The sequence below is a fragment of the Piliocolobus tephrosceles genome, chromosome 9, assembly GCF_002776525.5.
Source record: "Piliocolobus tephrosceles isolate RC106 chromosome 9, ASM277652v3, whole genome shotgun sequence".
Taxonomy (NCBI): Eukaryota; Metazoa; Chordata; class Mammalia; order Primates; family Cercopithecidae; genus Piliocolobus; species Piliocolobus tephrosceles.
Window position 1 is genome coordinate 98,469,041 of NC_045442.1, and position 20,016 is coordinate 98,489,056.

General features: G+C 42.4%; 1 long non-coding RNA gene and 1 pseudogene across 1 annotated transcript in view; one reads left to right on the forward strand and one right to left on the reverse strand.

Annotated features, from left to right (window-relative positions):
- Nucleotides 1-20,016, reverse strand: part of LOC111546662 — a 96,905-nt gene that overhangs the window by 51,813 nt on the left and 25,076 nt on the right. The gene's annotated exons all lie outside the window — the stretch shown is intronic.
- On the forward strand, nt 5,196-5,987 carry LOC111546661 (annotated as a pseudogene).

Genomic DNA, 20,016 nt, shown 5'->3' on the forward strand with positions numbered 1-20,016 from the left:
AAATAATGCAAAAACTTGAGAAATATTACCAGAATCATAACTTCTATTCTCCCTTTTGAGATTGAGGATCCTCCAGGGCAGGGTCTGAGTCTCATTCATCTATTTACCAATTTTTTAAATATATATTTGTGGGTACATAATAGGTGTGTATATTTGTGAGTTACATGAGATATTTTGACGCAGGCATTGAATGTGTAATAATCACATCAGGGTAAATGGAGTATCCATCACCTCAAGCATTTATCATTTCTTTGTATTACAAACATTCCAATTACACTCTTTTAGTTTTTTATTTTATTTTATTTATTTATTTATTTATTTATTTATTTATTTATTTATTTATTTATTGTTGAGACACAGTCTCACTCTGTCACCCATGATGGAGTACAGTGGCACGATCTTGGCTCACTGCAACCTCCACCTTCTGGGTTCAAGCGATTTTCCTGCCTCAGCCTCCTGAGTAGCTGGGATTGCAGGTGCCCGCCACTACACTAGGCTAATTTTTTTGTTTTTTGTTTTTTTAGTAAAGACAGGGGTTTTTACCATGTTGGCTAAGCTGGTCTCGAACTCTTGACCTCAGGTGATCCACCCACCTCAGCCTCCCAAAGTGCTGGAATTACAGGCATAAGCCACCATGCCTGGTTATTTTAAAATGTACAATTAAATTATTTCAGTTATATTAAAATGTATAATTAAGTGATATTGACTATAATCAACTTATGGTGCTATCAAATAGTAACTCTTCTTCATTCTATTTTTTTGTATCCATTAACCACCCCCACTTCCACTCCCAGTTCCCCACGACCCTTCCCAGCCTCTGGTAACCATCCTTCTACTCTCCATCTCCATGAGTTCAATTGCTTTAATTTTTAGCTCCCACAAATAAGTCAGAATGTATGAAGCTGGTCTTTCTCTGCCTGGCTTATTTCACTTAACATAATGTCCTTCAGTTCCATCCGTGTTGTTGCAAATGACAAGATTTCCTTCTTTTTATGTCTAAATAATATTCCATTGTGCGTATGCATCACATTTTCTTTATCCTTTGTCTGTTGATGAACACTTAGGTTATTTCCAAATCTTGGTTATTGTGAATAGTCCTGCAGTAAACATGGGAGTGCAGATATCTCTTTGCTATACTGAATTCCTTTCTTTGGGGTATAGATCTACCCCATTCAGCTTCATACCCCTAATGTCCAGTCTTTCTACATTTAGTAGTTGATCAAGAAATGTTTGTTGATCTAAAATGATCTGCAGCATCCCTTGCATCAAAGGAAGACAGCTGTGCCAAGTGGGAGTGAATTCTCACTGTGAAGCCCACAGGGGCCTGGTCTTCCAAAATGAGGCACTGTCACCCCCTCCACCCCCACCCGCTGGAAGCACCTGCCTATTACCCTTTATCATAGTAAGAACAAATACTCGGTTGGTTATGACTAAAGATGCAAAGCGGCCATCACATGCCTTCTAATTAATTAAGGTGGATTAAATCACAGATATTAAAGATTTTGAGTGTTCTGTTATTTTAGCTTTATATTTAAAGACTCGGTGATGACCTGTTCCTCTGTGTGCCATGAATCATGTGGTGAATAAGTGATTTAAGGTAACTACTACATTATACCCAGGAGGGCCTGTCGATACGGATTGCTATCAACTGCCACTTTATATCAAGGCTAATGGAATGAAATGTAATAGGAAATCCTGGTTTGGAGGAAAATAAAAGAGTGGTTGTGCATTGATTAAATTTACCTGAAAGTCTGACATATCCATCGACCAAATGTTGTATTTCTGAATGAGTCATGTGCTTTTAAGAGCCTGCCAGTAAAATGCTGGTTGCATTTTTGACTGATCACCAAAACCATCTGTTCCCTAGGTGAATGCCTATGATCCTAGGGACCAGGAGCTTCAGAAGCTCCAAACATGCCCAGTCAGTACTGTGGGCCTTGATTGATCCTCACTGCTGCTGAAGACCCCAACCCGGTGGGCCTAGAACACAGATCAGAAAGGCCTTGTGAATAAACTGGTCCAAAGCTCACATTCCGCAGATGAGGAAACCTTTCTGCTACACTGATCAGTTTCCTATTGCTGCTGTAATAAATTACCCCCAACCTAGTGACTTTAAGCGACACAGATATACTCTCTTCTGGTTCTGAAGGTCAGAAGTCTAAAATGGAGGCCTGGCATGGTGGCTCATGCATGTAATCCCAGTAATTTGGGAGGCCACAGCAGGAAGATCACTGGAGGCCTTTGGAGACCAGCCTGGACAAAATGGTGAGACCTCATCTCTGCAAAATTAAAACAAAAAGAAAAATTAGCTTGATGTGGTGGCATACGCTGATGTCCCAGCTACTCGAGAGGCTGAGGCGGGCGGGATGGGAGAATCATCTGAGGTCAGGAGTTTGAGGCTGCAGTGAGCTATGATCATACAAGTGCACTCCAGCCTGGGCAACAGAGTGACACCCCATCTCAAAAAAAAAGTCTAAAATGGATCTGCAAGGCTGGGTTCCTTTTGGAGTTTCCATGAGAGTATTTCTCTCCTTTCCTTTTCCAGTTCCTAGTGACCACCTGCATCTTTCAGCTCTTGCCTGCTTTTCTTCATCTGTAAAGCCAATAGGGCAGAGTCTTCTTTCCCATGTGACCTCCTGTCTCTCTCTTATAAGAGACCCTGTGACTATATGGGCCTACCCAGGTAATCCAGAATCGTCTCCCCAACTCAGCACTCTAAAATGAATCCCATCTACAGAGTAACATATTCAGTTTCCAGGGAGTAGAATGTTGACATCTCTGGAGGACCATTACTCAGCCAGCCTTGCTGTCAAAAGAGGGAATTTTGTCAACAAACCACTGAAATATTTTCTCTGCAGCCTCGATTGACAGAAATTCAGGTATCTTATCAATCTCTGGCAGACGCAGTGGTGAGAGCACAGACTATGAGCACAGGAATCAGGCAGGCTAAGTCTGAGCCTGGCTCTGCCATTCACAAGCTCTGCAGGCTTGGACTAAGCCATTTATGAATGGTTGATGCCACAAAAGCCTCGAAACCTTGAAGGAAGTGGTAGGAAATGAGGCAAGCAGACAGAGGGTGAGAGACTTGAAGTGCACTGATGAGCTGCATGGAGAAATATGAGTTCCACGAAAGCAGAGATCTCCTTTGCTTTGTCTACCCCTACACCCTCAGTGCCTAGAATAGTGCTACCATAGGAAATGTTCGATCAATGAGTGTTCAATGTCATGAACAGGTTCATATTAAAACTGACCCTGGTGTACACTTTTACATGACAGGCAGAAATGTAAACTGGTATAACCATTATAGAAAACAGTATGGAGATTCCTTGAAGAACTAAAAGTGGAACTACCAATAGATCCAGCAATCCTACTGGGTATCTACTCAAAAAAAAAAAAGAAGCCATTATATGGAAAAGATAAATGCACATGCATGTTTATTGCAGCACAATTCACAATTGCAAAGATATGGAACCAATCTAAGTGCCCATCAACCAAATGGATAAGGAAACTGTAGTATATATACACCATGGAATACTGCTCAGCCATTAAAAGGAAGGAAATAATGTATTTTGCAGCAACTTGGATGGAGCTGGAAGCCATTATTCTAAGTAAAGTAACTCAGGAATGGAAAACCAAATATTGTATGTTCTCACTTATAAGGAGGAGCTAAGCTATGAAGATGCAATGGCATAAGAATGATATAATGAACTTTGGGGAATCAGGCGGAAAGATGGGAGGAGGCTGAAAGATAAAAGGCTACATATTGGGCACAGTGTACACTGTTTGGGTGATGGGTACACCCAAATCTCAGAAATCAGCACCAAAGAACTTATTCACATAACCAAAAACCACCTGTATCCCAAAACCTATTGAAATAAAAATTAAAAGTAAAATAAAATTGACCCTGGCATAGAGTTGGGTTCAATAAATACTTGTGAGTGAATAATATAATACATGAATTTTAGCAGAGATGTGGTTTAGTGGCTTTTATTATTTCCTCCTCAAAAAGGGTTGCAAACTCCAATGCATAAGGTGCCAGGAGGCTAAGGGAGAGAATGTGTAGCTGGTCTAAAATGCACAGAGACCAGTCAGCCCCTGATTATTCTTACCACTGAGAATTTTGGCTCAGCGCAGCCAGATTTTCTGATATTTTTATTTAAAGAGACACCCTAAATCCAGGTTTTCATAGGAGATCATTGGTTTTTAAACATTGTCTCAAATTTTTTAAGCATCGTTCTTTAGGGCCAGCTAAATATCTGCCAGCCTAATTCAGACCAAAGCCCTTACTTTGCTATGTCACCTCTTCCACCTTCCTTAACTTCCAGGGCAGTGCAGGTTTGATAATGAGATCACCTTGAATGGCTTATTGATCAGAATTTAAAAAGGAAAGAAGAGAAGGGTCTCCCACACACATAAAAAAGCTCAGCCTAATAAGATTCCCATGTGGGCCCCCTCCTAAAAAATAAATCAAGATCAGAGAGATGACAACTTGCTGCCAATCAGACCACAGCAACCAGAAACACAGCCTTCTCTTTGTGAGGCTTGAGGTGTCGCTGATAAATTAAGCAGAGCCCAAGGACAGTCCTAGATTCTAGAACTCCACTCAAGTCCTCAGATTGCAATTACAAGGTAAGAAACACCACTTAGACCCCGTTGCAGAGTACTATCTTCATTAACTAAGATGCACATACTTGTCTACTGATGTCTTTTATTTAAACATGTATTATCTACTTCCTCAGATTTTTTTATGACAAACTGTCACTGATCCCCCAATCTGGGCAGCAGCATTTCTTACCCAGCATCAGTGGGCAGGCTCTCAGATGTGCAGGCTCAGGCTCAGCATGTAGCAGCTGCTCTAACAGGTACAGGCTGAAGGGGATGGAAGTTCAGACTGGATGAGCTCCCTGAGAGCTCATGCCTCAGGATGGAAAGATGAGAGGTCCAAGTGGAGTTTTACCTGTTCTGGCAATTATCCAGTGACCGTGGAAGAGTCAGAGACCCTTTCTGGGCCTCAGTTTCCAAATCTGTAGACTAAGGGAGCTGCCAGGTAATTGTTGTTACCAGAAAGGTGTCCTGATCCAGACCCCAAGAGAGTGTTCTTGGATCTTGCACAAGAAATAATCTGGGGTGAGTCCATAAAGTGAAATTTTATTAAGAAAGTAAATAGATAGCTCTCTCTCCTCCTGTCACCCAAGATGCCGAAAGGAAAGAAGGCTAAGGGGAGGAAGGTGGCTCCGGCCCCTGCTGGCGTGAAGAAACATGAGGCCAAGAAAGTGGTGAATCCCCTGTTTGAGGAAAGGCCTAAGAATTTTGCCACTGGACAGGACATCCAGCCCAAAAGAGACCTCACTCACTTGGTGAAATGGCCCCGCTATATCAGGTTGCAGTGGCAGAGAGCCATCCTCTATAAACGGCTGTCCTGCAATTAATCAGCTCACCCAGGCCCCAGACCACCAAACAGCTACTTAGCTGCTTAAGCTGGCCCACAAGTACAGACCAGAGACAAAGCAAGAGAAAAAGCAGAGGCCGTTGGCCCGGGCCAAGAAGAAAGCTGCTGGTAAAGGGGACGTCCCCACTAAGAGGCCACCTGTCCTTCAAGCAGGGGTTAACACCGTCACCACCTTGGTGAAGAACAAGAAAGCTCAGCTAGTGGTGATAGTACACGAGGTGGATCCCATCGGGCTGGCTGTCTCATTGCCTGCCCTGTGTCATAAAATGGGGGTCCCTTACTGCATTATCAAGGGGAAGGCAAGACTAGGCCGTCTAGTCCACAGGAGGACCTGCTCCACTGTCGCCTTCACACAGGTGTACTCGGAAGACAAAGGGGTTTAGCTAAGCTGGTGGAAGCTATCAGGACCAATTACAGTGACAGATACAATGAGATCCGCCATCACTGGGGCGGCAATGTCCTGGGTCCCAAGTCTGTGGCTCACATTGTGAAGCTCGAAAAGGCAAAAGCTAAAGAATTTGCCACTAAACTGGGTTAAATGTACGCTGTTGAGTTTTCTGTACATAAAAATAATTAAAATAATGCAAATTTAAAAAAGAAAAAAAGAAAGTAAAAGGATAAAGAATAGTTACTCCATTGGGCAGAGCAGTGGTGTGGGCCACTCAGCTGCTTGTACTTACAGTTACTTCTTGCTAGTATGCTAAACAAGAGATGGATTATTCATGAGTTTTCTTGGAAAGAGGTGGGCAATTCCTGGAACTGAGGGTTCCTCTCCCATTTAGATCATATAGGGCAACTTCCTGATGTTGCCATGGCATCTGTAAACTGCCATGGTGCTGGTGGGAGTATCTCTTAGCATGTTAATGCATTATAATTAGCACATAACGTGCAGGGAGGACGACCAGAGGTCATTCTTATTGCCATCTTGGTTTTGGTGGGTTCTGGCCGCTTCTTTACCACAACCTATTTTATCAGCAAGATCTTTATAACCCGTATCTTGTGTTGACCTCCTGCCTCATCCTGTGACTTAGAATGCCTTAACCTCCTAGGAATGCAGCCCAGTAGGTCTCAGCCTTATTTCAACCAGCCCCATTCATGATGGAGTCGCTCTGGTTTGAATGCCTGTGACATGGTGACTCAAGCCTATGATCCCAGCTACTCGGGAGGCTCAGGTAGGAGAATCACCTGAGCTCAGGGGTTTGAGGCTGCAATGAGCCATGATACACCACTGCACTTCAGCCTGGGTGACAGAACGAGACTTCCACTAAAAAGAAAAGAAGAAGAAAGGAAAAAGAAGGAAGAATTTTTAAAAAAGGAAGAGGAAGAAGGAAGAAGAGAGCTGGCTATGAAATGACTTGCAGGTCCTCCCTGATGTAGCAGTCTCTGATTTTGTGACTCCACCTCCCTTGGTGATACCATCCACTTCCTCTGGTGTCACATAGAACTTCAGTGATGCCCACCAGCATCTGCCAGGCATGGAAGCAACGGGGCATGCAAAGATCCAAGAGAGGGAATAATAGAGCCTGCTTCCTCCACATTTTCCTTGACCAGATCAAACTGATCGACAGCAACTTGGGTAGCAAACCCCCTAGCCAGTGTGCCCACCTATTTGTACCATGACTTGAAGGAAGCCAAAAAATTTCACCCCAAAATATATTTCCTTGATATATTTCAAGATGGCTATTCAGAAGGGTTGGAAATAGAAGAGTAGCTAAGAAGCTGTCTTTTGCAGAGAAATTTGCATCTGTAGAGGAAATCTGTGTCCTTGCAGCCAGGCTTTCCGAGGTCCTCCCTGGTCCAGATCTAGGAAAGATGAACTGAGAGTCTGACATCTCTCAAGATCTGAAAGGAACATTTCCCCTCTTTTCTCTCCAAGGGCTGCTACCCGTGAGGTTTCACCTACATAACAAGACCACCTTTGCTAGCCAGGCATCCTCTTCTCTCCTTTCCATAACCTGTTTTGCCTTATTGTCACCTGATTTACCACCATAACCTGTTTTGGGCTGGGTTCTGGGCCCCCATTCTTTGTGCAACCTCAACACGGTATAAAAGCATCAACAATTTGGCCATTTCTTTGAGATCTTATATTATGTCAGATTCCTGTGCATATCAATAAACATATACTTTTTATCCTATTAATTTGCCTTTTGTCAGTTGATTTCTCAGAGAACTTTCAGAGGGTGGAAGGGAAGTATTCCTACAACCTCTGTCCATTTGAAGAAAATTGTTCTGAACAATTCTGGGAAGAAAGCTGAGGAAGAGATTGTTTTTGACCACAGACCAACTCAAATATCTTTCTTCTTAATCCTTTGAATAAATGATTCATGGAATGCATGCATTTTAAGAAATTGAATGCTTTTCTATTGTTTTCCTGGAACTTTCCATTTCTGAACAGTAATAAATATACCCAACCATATAGCTGAGTGACTATCAGAATGTCCCATGTGTTTGTTACATTTGCTCCAGAAAAATTCATTAATAAATAAACATATTCCATAAATATGTCAGATAAAACAAAGGTAATGAGATTCACTTCTAACAAGTCAATATTGAGAATAACAAATGATGACTTTTTAGGGGATTTTCCTGTAAGTTTCCTGAAAGCCCCATAAATCTTTTCCTTCACCTGCTTCTATCCATGACTATTTTCTCCTGATTAAAAATTTACCATGCCACAATTAAAAATCTGGTCAATTACACAATTACAAGAAAATGATGAGAATGTGGGAAATGGCAAAGAAACATGGGAGTGAGTCTTCTGATTGCTCAAATTCTCTTAATGCCCCAAATGACCCGAGGCTGCTACCCAATGTATTTTCTCAGGGGGGTTGGAATGTAGGTGGGATTGGCAGCCAGGGGTCAAGTGTGATTTGAGTGTTATTATTATTATTATTATTGAGACAGAGTCTCACTCTGTCACCTAGGCTGGAGTGCAGTGACATATCATAGCTCACTGTAGCCTTGAACTCTTGGGCTCAAGGGATGCTCGTGTCTCAGGCACCCCAGTAACTAGGACTACAGGCACATACCACAATACCCAGCTAGCTTTTTTATTTTTAATTTTTGCAGAGACAGTGTTTCACTATGTTGCCCAGGCTGATCTCAAACTCCTGACCTCAAGCAATCCTCCCACCTCAGCCTCCCAAAGCACTAAGATTATAGATGTGAGCCCCTGCACATGGCCCAGTTTGAAGAGTATCAAAAGTGTGTTGTGCTGAAATGGCTTTCCCCACTGGCGCTGGGTTCTGTGACTTCCATTCCGATGGTGTTCCTGCACATAGTAAGGACTCTAATGAATGAATTAGTTAAGACTTGATTGGCCAAGGTACAGGGTCACATTTATTTCATATAATAAGATTTGCAAAAGGCCAAGGTGGAGAAGAGTATCCTACTAGGCGTTCACAGCTTAATGAAAATACTCCCTAAGCTTAAAACGGTATTATGGAAAGAGGAGATATAGAATCTTATAGAACTGGTTGAAGCCAAGGCCCACACTTGCAAACCAGTTTCATGGTCTTGAACAAGACACTTAATATCCCTGAGTCTCAGTTTTACATTCATCTTCAAGTAGCTCTAAGGGCTAATTCACAGCATGGTTGAGGGGTAGAATAAAATATCCTATCTAAATTATTTAGAGCAGCAATGAAGATAGCAAATGATCCATAAATATTTAGGTTTTTCTCCCAACCCGTCCCTACCCACCAATCCCTTGGCTTGAATTACTTTTATTTTAATTCAGCTTTTACAAGTAACCAAAGTAGGAAAAAATGTCAAAATATTTTTTCTCATTATTAAGTACATTGCATGCTGATTTATCAAAGTTGTATTATTATTTGTTTTTGGAACTTAATGGTTAGAATCTGAAAAAATAAGAGCCATTCTTTTTTTTTTTTTTTTTTTTGAGATGGAGTCTCACTCTGTTGTCCAGGCTGGAATGCAGTGTGGCGATCTCGGCCCACTGCAAGCTCCGCCTCCTGGGTTCAAGCCGTTCTCCTGCCTCAGCCTCCCAAGTAGCTGGGACTACAGGCACCCGCCACCACACCGGGCTGATTTTTTGCATTTTTAGTAGAGACAGGGTTTCACCATGTTAGTCAGGATGGTCTGGATCTCCTGATCTTGTGATCCACTTGCCTCGGCCTCCCAAAGTGCTGGGATTACAGGCATGAGCCACCACGCCTGGCCAAAAAGAAGAACCATTCTAAGCCACAAAGAGTTTTCCTCTATAAAGAGTTTGAAAGTCTGCATTCACCATTTTTGCAGACTAAACTCTGTTTTAAGGAAATCCTTTGATTGTATGGATTGGAAAGAAAACACTGCGAGATGGTCCCTGCTGCTTTGGGGTGACCATTGACCTGAATGCAATATTTTACATTGAGGAGAAATTTAGCTGAAGAATAACAGCATTGCTAGACTTAACTGAGCTAAAGCCATTTAAGAATGTCTTGCCTTTTGATGGTGGTGGGAGTGATAATCTCCAGGGAGCATACTGGAATATTTCTTAGCTCTGTGTGACTCTAGAGGGCCTTCTGCACACTGATGCTTGTGCTCTGGAAATTGTTGGTGGAAAATCTGGATTGGAGAGATGACAGGAGATAGAAAGGACCTGCACTTCTTTCCAGAAGATTCTTCACATCAGAGCAGAGATGGTGGAAAATACTGGCTTGAGTTTGGCATGGACCAACATAGACTAGCCTATCAATTCTCCTAAGCGATGTTATCAATGAATAAATGACTCAGAACACATGGATATCAAACCATTATGTTCCAAAGACATTATCCTGCTGGAGACATAGAGCAAGGTCATTACTCTGTGTGTAGGAGTGGGTTCCTCTGGAGGGAAGTAGATAATTCCATTGTTAATTCTTGAAGGAAACGGTAGATTATGGAACAGGGACCAAGGACAGCTGGGTGTGGTGAGCTTCAGGCAAAATGTTTCTTCTCTTTCTGTGGCTCATGACATCCTGGCATCAACTGTCCCATGATCCATTCATGGAAGAAGGGCTCTTCTGAAGCCACAGTGGAGGTAGCATAGGTGAATGCGGTGAAGAATCACTGTGCCCGGGGCAGCTGTCAGTAGTAACAAAGCAGACGGGACAATGGCTCAGAGAGGAGGCAGTGCCTACAAACACGAGGACCTAGTGGAGAGCACACCACAGACATGTCTCCTAGTGGAGAGCACACCACAGGGGGCTGCTTTGGGAGGGGCAAATATTCTTCCTTGTTAAGGGGAGGTTCAAGCCAATGTCAGATAATAAGGGAAATCTAACCACATCGTGTATTCAAAGGCTTCTTAGGTTTTAATATTTTGTTTACAGATGAATCATTTCCCTAACCCTGCTTGTCTCAATTGACCTGGTTAAAATTGTTTCCAAGCCCAGCAAATCTAAAGAGCAGAACCTGATCAGAATGGAAACTTTCTGGACTTGCTCACTAAACCTGAGACGCTCATCTCAGCCCACCCACTGAGCATACCTGGAGTTTTTGTTACATCTTTCAAAAGACTCCCCCCCCACCCCATTCTGCCTTTTAACACAAAGAAAGGAAAAAAAAGTGTGTTGGATTCAGCCCTGCCATACTGATATTTATGCACCAGAGACAAATTATGTCTTCATTATAAATTCAGTTCTGAATTATGCCTAACTAGCAAAACGCTCTGTGTTCTATTCATAGAAGAAGCCTGTGTGATCTCCCCACCTCAGCTCAGATGGAAAGAAGAACACTTCCGTGTGGCTGCTCACCCTAGCCTGATGACATTTCCAGACACCACCCCAGCAAATTAAGCGGATGCTAAAATCACTTAGAAGCGTGTCTAATGCACAGGATAAACATGAGCTACTGGAAAGAGGTATAGGATCAGCAATACGGAAGAAGAAGGGGAAGAAAGCATAGCCCATTTGGAACAGGGGGAAGAAATCACATACCACTCGACAGGGGAAATTACTGCATTTCACCAAGACAGGTGCACCGGGCATGTTTGTATATTAAATCATTACCAGGAATTAAAGAGCCCATGTAAGAAGGCAATGTTACAAATTGATTCATATGCTATTTACAATTCTTTAACAATATTTGATGTTCTGTAGTCAGAAAAATAGATTATGGGAACGGTTTGCTGAAAAACAAATTAAACACACGGTATTTATTTCTCTCTGCTGAATGAAGTGCTGTAACCACCATTTATATTTTTTCCAATGCTACAAAAATGTCTTTGTTGTTATGCGTAACACTATATAAAGGATTCTTGCTTACTCAGGCATGAGAGTAGAGGAAACAGCCAAAGGAATGGAAATCACGGCTCCTAGAAACCACATTCTCAGGCCCCATCTAAGAGTCTGAAAGCGAGGACCAAGGTAGTAAGCCTAACGACCTTCGACCTCACCCTGAAACTGGGAAAGAGAGGAATGTTCCAGTTGTCCTTAGACTTCATTTCCGGACAGCCAGGCCTGAGTCTTGCAAATGGAAGCAAGAAGGAAAGTGAAAGAAATCAAAATATCTCACCACAAAATACGGTTCCCTGGCATCATGAGTATTTTACACTACAAATCCATAAAGACAATCAAGTGCTGAAAGAGACTTTTGCCTTACATACATAAATATAGGACTGGCTGGTGGGGTGGCTCATGCCTGTAATTACACACTTTGGGAGGACAAGGCAAGAGAATCACTTGAGCCCAGGAGTTCAAGACCAGCCTGGGCAACATGACAAGGAATAAAAAGAGAGAGATAGCATGTCCGGAATTGGTTCCTTCCAGTGAGTTGTTGGTCTCCCTGACTTCAAGAATGAAGCTATGGAGCCTCACGGTGAGTGTTACAGTTCTTAAAGATGGAGTGTCCCGAGTTTGCTCCTTCAGTTGTTCAGATGTGTCTAGAGTTTCTTCCTTCTGGTGGGTTCGTGGTCTTGCTGACTTCAGGAGTGAAGCTGCAGACCTTCATGATGAGTGTTACAGCTCATAAAGGTAATGTGGACCCAAAGAGTAAGCAGCAGCAAGATTTATTGCAGCCAAAGAGCAAAGCTTCCACAGCATGGAGAGAGCACCCCAGCAGGTTGCTGCTGCTGGTTGGGGGTGGCCAGCTTTTATTCCCTTATTTGCCCCCCCCCCCACATCCTGCTGATTGGTCCATTTTACAGAGTGCTGATTGGTCCATTTTTATAGAGTGCTGATTGGTGCATTTACAAACCTTTAGCTAGACACAAAGCACTGATTGGTGCGTTTTTACAGAGTGCTGATTGGTGTGTTTGCAAACCTTTACCTAGACACAGCATGCTGATTGGCGTGTTTCTCAGAGTGCTGATTGGTGCGTTTACAAACCTTTAGCTAGACACTGAGCACTGATTGGTGCATTTACAATCTTTTAGCTAGACAGAAAAGTTCTCCAAGTCCCACCCCCCAATCAGAAGCCCAGCCAGCTTCACCTCTCAATAGGACTGACCCACCAACAAGAACAATTGTTCTTGTTCTGCTCCTTGTTAATGCATTATCCATTACAGGAAAGAAGACCATTTTTCAAGACAATGACTGTCTCAAATGATCATTTAAATTCCAAAAAGAACATTTGCAAGTTAATATCTGTTTCTCCGCACTTCCAATAGCCAAAGCAATCTTAAGCAAAAAGAACCAAGCCAGGGGCATAAGGCTACACTAACCAAAACAGCATGGTACTGATATAAAAGTAGACACCTAGACCAATGAAACACAATAAAGAACCCAGAATTAGAGCCAAATACCTGGAAGCCACCGATCTTCAACAAAGAAGATGAAAACATACACTGGGGAAAGGACACACTATTCAATAAATGGTGCTGGGAAAATTGGATAACCACAGGTAGAACAATGAAACTGGATTCCTATCCCTCACCATATATAAACATTAACTTGAGATGAATTAAAAAGACCTGAAACCACAAAAATCCTAGAAGATAAAATAGAGAAAACTCTTCTGGACATTGTCCTAGGCTAAAAATGTATGACTAAGACCCCGAAAGCAAATGCAACAAAAATAAAAGTAAATTAGTGGGACCTAATTAAATTAAGCTTCTGCACAGTGAAAGAAACAATCAGCAGAGTAAACAGACAACCTACAGAATGGGAGAAAATATTTACAAACTATACATGCAACAAAGCACTAATACTCAGAATCTACAAGGAACTCAAACAAATCAGCAAGAAAAATACAAATAATCCCATTAAAAAATGGCCAAATGACATGAACAGACATTTTTCAAAAGAAGACACACAAATGGCCAAAAAACATATGAAAAGATGTTCAACATCACTAATCATCAGGGAAATGCAAATTAAAACCACAGTGAAATATCACCTTAATCCAGCCAGAATGGCCATTACTAAACAGTCAAAAAACAATAGATGTTGGTGCAGATGCAGGGGAAAGGGAACACTTAGACACCGATGGGGTTACTACAACCTTTATGGGAAACAGTTTGGAGATATCTCAAAGAACTCAAAATAGATCTACCATTTGATCCAGCAATCCACTACTGGGTATCTACCCAAAAGAAAATAATTAATGATACAAAAAAGACACCAGAATGCATGTTTATCACAGCACAATTCACAATTGCAAAGATATGGAATCAACCTAAGTGCCCATCAACAGATGAGTGGATAAAGAGTATATGAGAGAGATATTTATATATATACACACACACACACACACACATATATATCACATATATATACACACACACATACATACACGCACACACACACACAGTATGGAATACTACTCAGCCATTAAAAAAAAAATGAAATAATGCTTTTTGCAGCAACTTAAATGGAACCAGAGGCCACTATCCTAAGTAAAGCAACTCAGGAATGGAAAACCAAATACTGCATGTTCTCACTTGTAAGTGGAAGCTTAACTACGGGTACACAAATGATACAGGAGGTGGGGCAGAGAAGTGCTGGGAGAAGAAGTGTGGGGTCCCTGATGAGGGCTCCACCCCCAGGCCTGTGCGCACAGACCTAGGTGAGGATAGGCATTTCTGTTTTCATGTCAAAATGTTGCATTTCCCAAGACCACCCTGGCGTGCCACACCTCCATCCTGTGCCTATAAAAACCCCGAGTCCCTGTTGGGAAGAATACACAAGCAGCTGGACATCAAGAGGAACACAGCGGCAGAACAGCACACCGACAGGCACCAGCAGACTCCCGCAGAACAACATGGAGTTTGGCCTGTGGTCAGAGAAGAGAATGGCTGCTGAGCTGCCTGACTCCAGGGGAAAACCAGCTTCCCACTCCATCCCCTTTCTAGCTCCACGATCTGCTGAGATCTCCACGATTTACTTCCACTCAATAAAACTTTGCACTCCTTCTCCAAGCCCACGTGTGATCCGATTCTTCCGGTACACCAAGGCAAGAAACCCCAGGGTACAGAAAGCCCTCTGTCCTTGAGATAAGGTAAGGGGTCTAATTGAGCTGACTAACACAAGCTGCCTACAGATGGCTAAACTAAAAGATCACCCTGCAACATCCATCCACTGGGGCTTCAGCTGTAAACATTCACCCCAAGATACTGCCATGGAGTCAGAGCCCCACAACCTGCCCATCTGTTTGCTCCCCTAGAGGTTTGAGCAGCAGGGCACTGAAGAAGCAAGCTACTCCCCCATTGCATCCCCTGCAAGAAGGAGAAGGGGATACGTTTTAGAAAGATATACAGAGCAGTATAATGGGCATTGGCAACTCAGGGAGGGGGGAGAGATGAAAAATTACCTATTGGGTAAAATGTACTCTATTCAGGTGACAGGTGTGGTGAAAGCCTAGACTTCATCACTACACAATGAATCCATGTAACCAAAAACCACTTGTACTTCTAAAGCTATTGAAACAAATTTTTTAAGATTAATTTCTGTTCCCCCATCCAATCATTCTCCCTGGTAATCACGTATTGTCCCTCAATAGAATTCCTCTTCTCTCTCCCGCCTCTCATAACCTGTTTTACCAGGATCAAGCCTGCATTCTTTCTGTAACCTCAAGGTGGAATATCTTGAAGCTTCTGTACCTCATTGGAAAGTTGGTTCTTTATTCTGTACCCATGTATACATGTTAAATTAATTTGTCTGTCTTTTCTTCTATTAATCCATCTGCCTCATGTCAGTGATTTTCAGTGAATTTCCAAGGGGCCAAGGCTCACAAAAGGATAGAGGTGCCATTCCTGTGTGTCTGCAAACCCCTCCCCACCACTCAGGAAACTGGAAGCTGAACCACTGGCTCTGGCTCTCATCTCCTTTAGAGGACCCCGTAGAAATTCCTGTCCTTTAGCCAGGGTTCACCTGAGATAGATGTCTCTATAATGTCACAGACAAAACATCTTCATTTTCTTCCCACAGCTTTGGAGGGCTTGTTGGAGCTCTACACCATGAGGCAACAGCTAAGTTTTCTTACCACTTACGGAGAAAGTGAAAGAATCGGTAAATCATCCCCAGCTTGAGGAAAGGTACAGATACTGAAGGAAACTGAAATATTTAACTCCAAAACCTACTTCTTTGACATATTTCAAGATGGCAATTCGGAAGTGCTGGAAATAGAAGAGTAGCTAAGAAGCTGTCTTTTGCGGGGAGCTTTGCCTCTATAGAGAAAATCTGATTCATGCAGCCATGCATTCTCTGAAGCCCTCCCTTGTCCAGATCTAGGAAAGATGAACTGAGAGTCTGACATCACTAAAGGTCTAAAAGAAACATGTACCATCTTGTCTCTGAGGGCTGCTATCCCATGAGGTTTCATCTATATAACAAGGTCACCTTTGCTAGCCAGCCACCCTCTTCTCTCTCTTCCATAACTTGTCTTGCCACTGTCATGTGATTTACGACAATAACCTATTTGCGCCACCCTGAGACCCCATTCTTTGCATAACCTCATAGCTAATGGATGCGGGGCTGAGTACCCAGACAATGTGTTGAGAGGTGCAGCAAACCACCATGGCACACGTTTACATATGTAACAAAACTGCACTCCTGCACATGTATCCCAGAACTTAAAATTAAATTTAATTTAAAAAAAGAGAGAAGCTTCTTAGCCTCACTGAGGGGGTGGGGTCATCTGTGTTGTCCCCCATGCATATTATTAATAATACATTTGCATGCCTTCTCTCTTATTAACCTGCCTTTTTTCCATTGGTTTTCCAGTGAAACTTCCAGAGGGCAAAGAGAAAATTTTCCCTTGGCCTCTATAACACCAGCTAACCAGAAGTAGGCTTTGGGGAAAGCGTGTGCTGAGTCACCCAGAACCATCAGTGACACTTTCATTACCCTTACCCAGGCCTCTGAAGCATGTAACACTGGGTAGCTGTCACAGCCATGTAATTTCCTCAATGTTGGGTGAACCTAGGGGAAGTAGACTTAACCTCTGCCCTCCAGGAACACACAGATCTTTATTATTTTTTAAATTAATTTATTTATTTTGAGATGGAGTCTTGCAGTCACCCAGGCTGCAGTGCAGTGGCACAGTTTTGGGTCACCCTTTTTCTTTTTTTTTTCTTTTTTCTTTTTTTTTTTTTTTTTTTTTTTTGAGATGGAGTCCCGCTCTGTCACCCAGGCTGGAGTGCAGTGGCATGATCTCAGCTCACTGTAGCCACTGCTTCCCAGGTTCAAACAATTCTCCTGCCTCAGCTTCCCGAGTAGCTGGGACTACAGACCCACGCCACCACACCTGGCCAATTTTTCTTTTTTTGTATTTTTACTAGAAACAGGGTTTCACCATGTTGGCCAAGCTGATCGTGATCTCCTGACCTCGTGATCCACCTGCCTCAGTCTCCCAAAGTGCTGGTATTATAGGCGTGAGTCACGACGTCCGGCTGGGTTTTGCCATTTTGCCCAGCTGGTCTTGAACTCCTAACCTCAAGTGATCTACCCGCCTCGGCCTCTCAAAGTGTTGGGATTACAGGCGTGAGCCACTGTGCCTGATCCAGGAGATTACAGATTGCAAAATAAGTGGAAAGCAATGTAAAATTAAGTAATCTGAACTTAAAGCTGTTGGATGTTAAATTTTTTTTTTTTTAGACAGGGTCTCGCTGTATCACCCAGACTGGAGTGCAGTGGTGCCATCTCTGCCTCCTGGGTTCAAGCAATTCTCCCACCTCAGCCTCCCAAGTACCTAGGATTACAGGTATGCACCATCACGCCTGGCCAATTTTTTGTATTTTTAGTAGAGACGTGGTTTTGCCATGTTAGTCGTTTCGCTATGTTGGTCTTGAACTCCTGGCCTCAAGTGATCCATCTGCCTCAGCCTCTCAAAGTGCCGGGATTACAGGTGTGAGCCACCATGCCCAGCCAAGGTGTTGGCACTGTAGAGTATTCTGAGCCTTGAATGGAATGTGACTATTCACCCTGAGCCACACAGCACATAGCGAACTTCTACCTTTTTTTTTTCTTTCTGTACATAATTAAGATTTATTGGTAAGAATACCAAGTGGCTCCAGAGATAAGACCCACTCAGATCTTTACTTCTAGTCAGGTAGTAATACAGTAATTTTCCTTGGAATGCAGCAATCTGTAACCAACCAAATCGCTATAACCTATGCACTACTCTTGGGTAGAAAATGCTGTAATCCTGCTAACACTTCTCTGTGTCTGCCTATATAAGTGAAACTTGAACTGCTTCGCTTTGGAACATTAGCCCCATTTATTTGGAATCTGTGTTTTCCAGGTGGCTATCCTTAAGCTTCATGCTCAAATAAATGTTATATTTAATCATATTTTAAAATCTCATTATTTAAAGTTAACAGCATAATGCGAGTATTATCAGTGACTAATATGGGGAAAAACTGATAATATGAGAAATTATCAGTGGCTAATAGAGGAAGAATCCCAAACCAGGAAGAGGGTGTAGCAAGTCAGGACTTCTCAAGGACAAGGGTAGTACTCTAACGCCTATCACAGTGTCCTGCATAGAACAGGAACCTACTAGGCTGGGCATGGGGGCCCACGCCTATAATCCCAGCACTTTGGGAGGCTGAGGCTGGGGAGTTACTTGAGGTCAGGAGCTCGAGACCAGCCTGCCCAACATGGTGAAACTCCATCTCCACTAAAAATACAAAAATTAGCTGGGTATGGTGGTGCATGCCTGTAATCCCAGCTACTCTGGAAGCTGAGGCAGGAGAATCGCTTGAACCCAGGAGGCGGAGGTTGCAGTTGGGCCAAGATAGGGCAACTGCACTCCAGTCCGGGTGACTGAGCGAGACTCTGTCTCAAAAAAAAAAAAAAAAAATAGGCACCTACTGTTTGCACCAAACTGCACTGAATATGCACTAAACTGACAGGGAATTTTCCCTCTGCCCAGTGAATACCTCCTTTTTGCCATCACTACCCACCTCCCCTCTATACCCTGTCTTCCAGAAAATCCCCTAACAATACAAAAGGCCTGTTTTGCAGAAGGTATTAATATTACTGGAATGTGGGTTTAGATTATCCAGGTGTAAATTCTGTCTCAACCACTACCTTCCCTTGTGAACTCAGACGGCAGTTTATCTTTTCTCATCAGCAAAACAAGGGGACTATTCTAGGATCTCTGAGGTTTCTTCCAACTTTGAAACTCTGCGCTTCTAAGTTTCAATGTAAAAAATAATCATTTCCAGGACTGCTAAGAAGATTTTTTAAAAAGCAATGAATACACATATGCTTTATTAATCATTATCCAACTGCTATGGATGCATAGTCCACAATGTAACAGAAAGGATAGGAAGGGTGATCGGTTCTCCTTTGAGTGTTCTGCCAGGTGTTCTACATTTAAGAAACTAGTCAATTTTATTTGAGTTCAATCACATATTTCTTAAGTTCCAGGTATGTCTGCATACATTATAATTTTCACAAACATACATAGTTAGGAACTTTGCATTAGGTACTTGGCAGGATTTTCCTCCAAATACTCTTTCATGCCATAAATTAATTCTCCAGGGCATCCTCAATAATTGCCTTCAAGATGAATCTACCTTTGGAGGTTTCAGAGGCTAAACTGAAAGGCCTCCGTTGTGTTCTGACTTCCAAGCCTTAACAAACACTGCACAAACAGGTCTGCAGGTATGCCCATTTTTCATATTTCTTTATCAGAATTATAACATAATTCATAAAGATATTTGGAAATAGCTGGATGTTTAACTTTATGTAGCAATCATTGTTAGCTGAATTTTTCACAGTACTTTTGCAAATGTCTACCAACCTCTTTCAGACTAAGCCCCACAGAAACAATATGCATCATTTCCAGGCCAAAACTTTTAAAAAGTAGTCCCTGAACAGTTGATTTTTTTTCCCCCTAATGGTTTATTCTGAGATATGATTAGTGTTGCTATTACAAATAGCATCTTATTTCATACTACAAGCTTGTTGGTTGTTACTGTTATAGTACAATACTACACACACAGCTTCTCTTCAGAACTTGGTTGAATTCTCTTCTAGTTAAAGTTTACTCATTGATTAATTGAGTAGAAAGTGAATAGCTCAGAGTCCAAATACTGGAGCTAGACTTTCTGGGTTCTAATCCCAGTTCCAACATTTTAGTTTTGGAACATACTTGTCGATATGCCTTCAAATATTTCACCCCCTCCATTTGTTTTC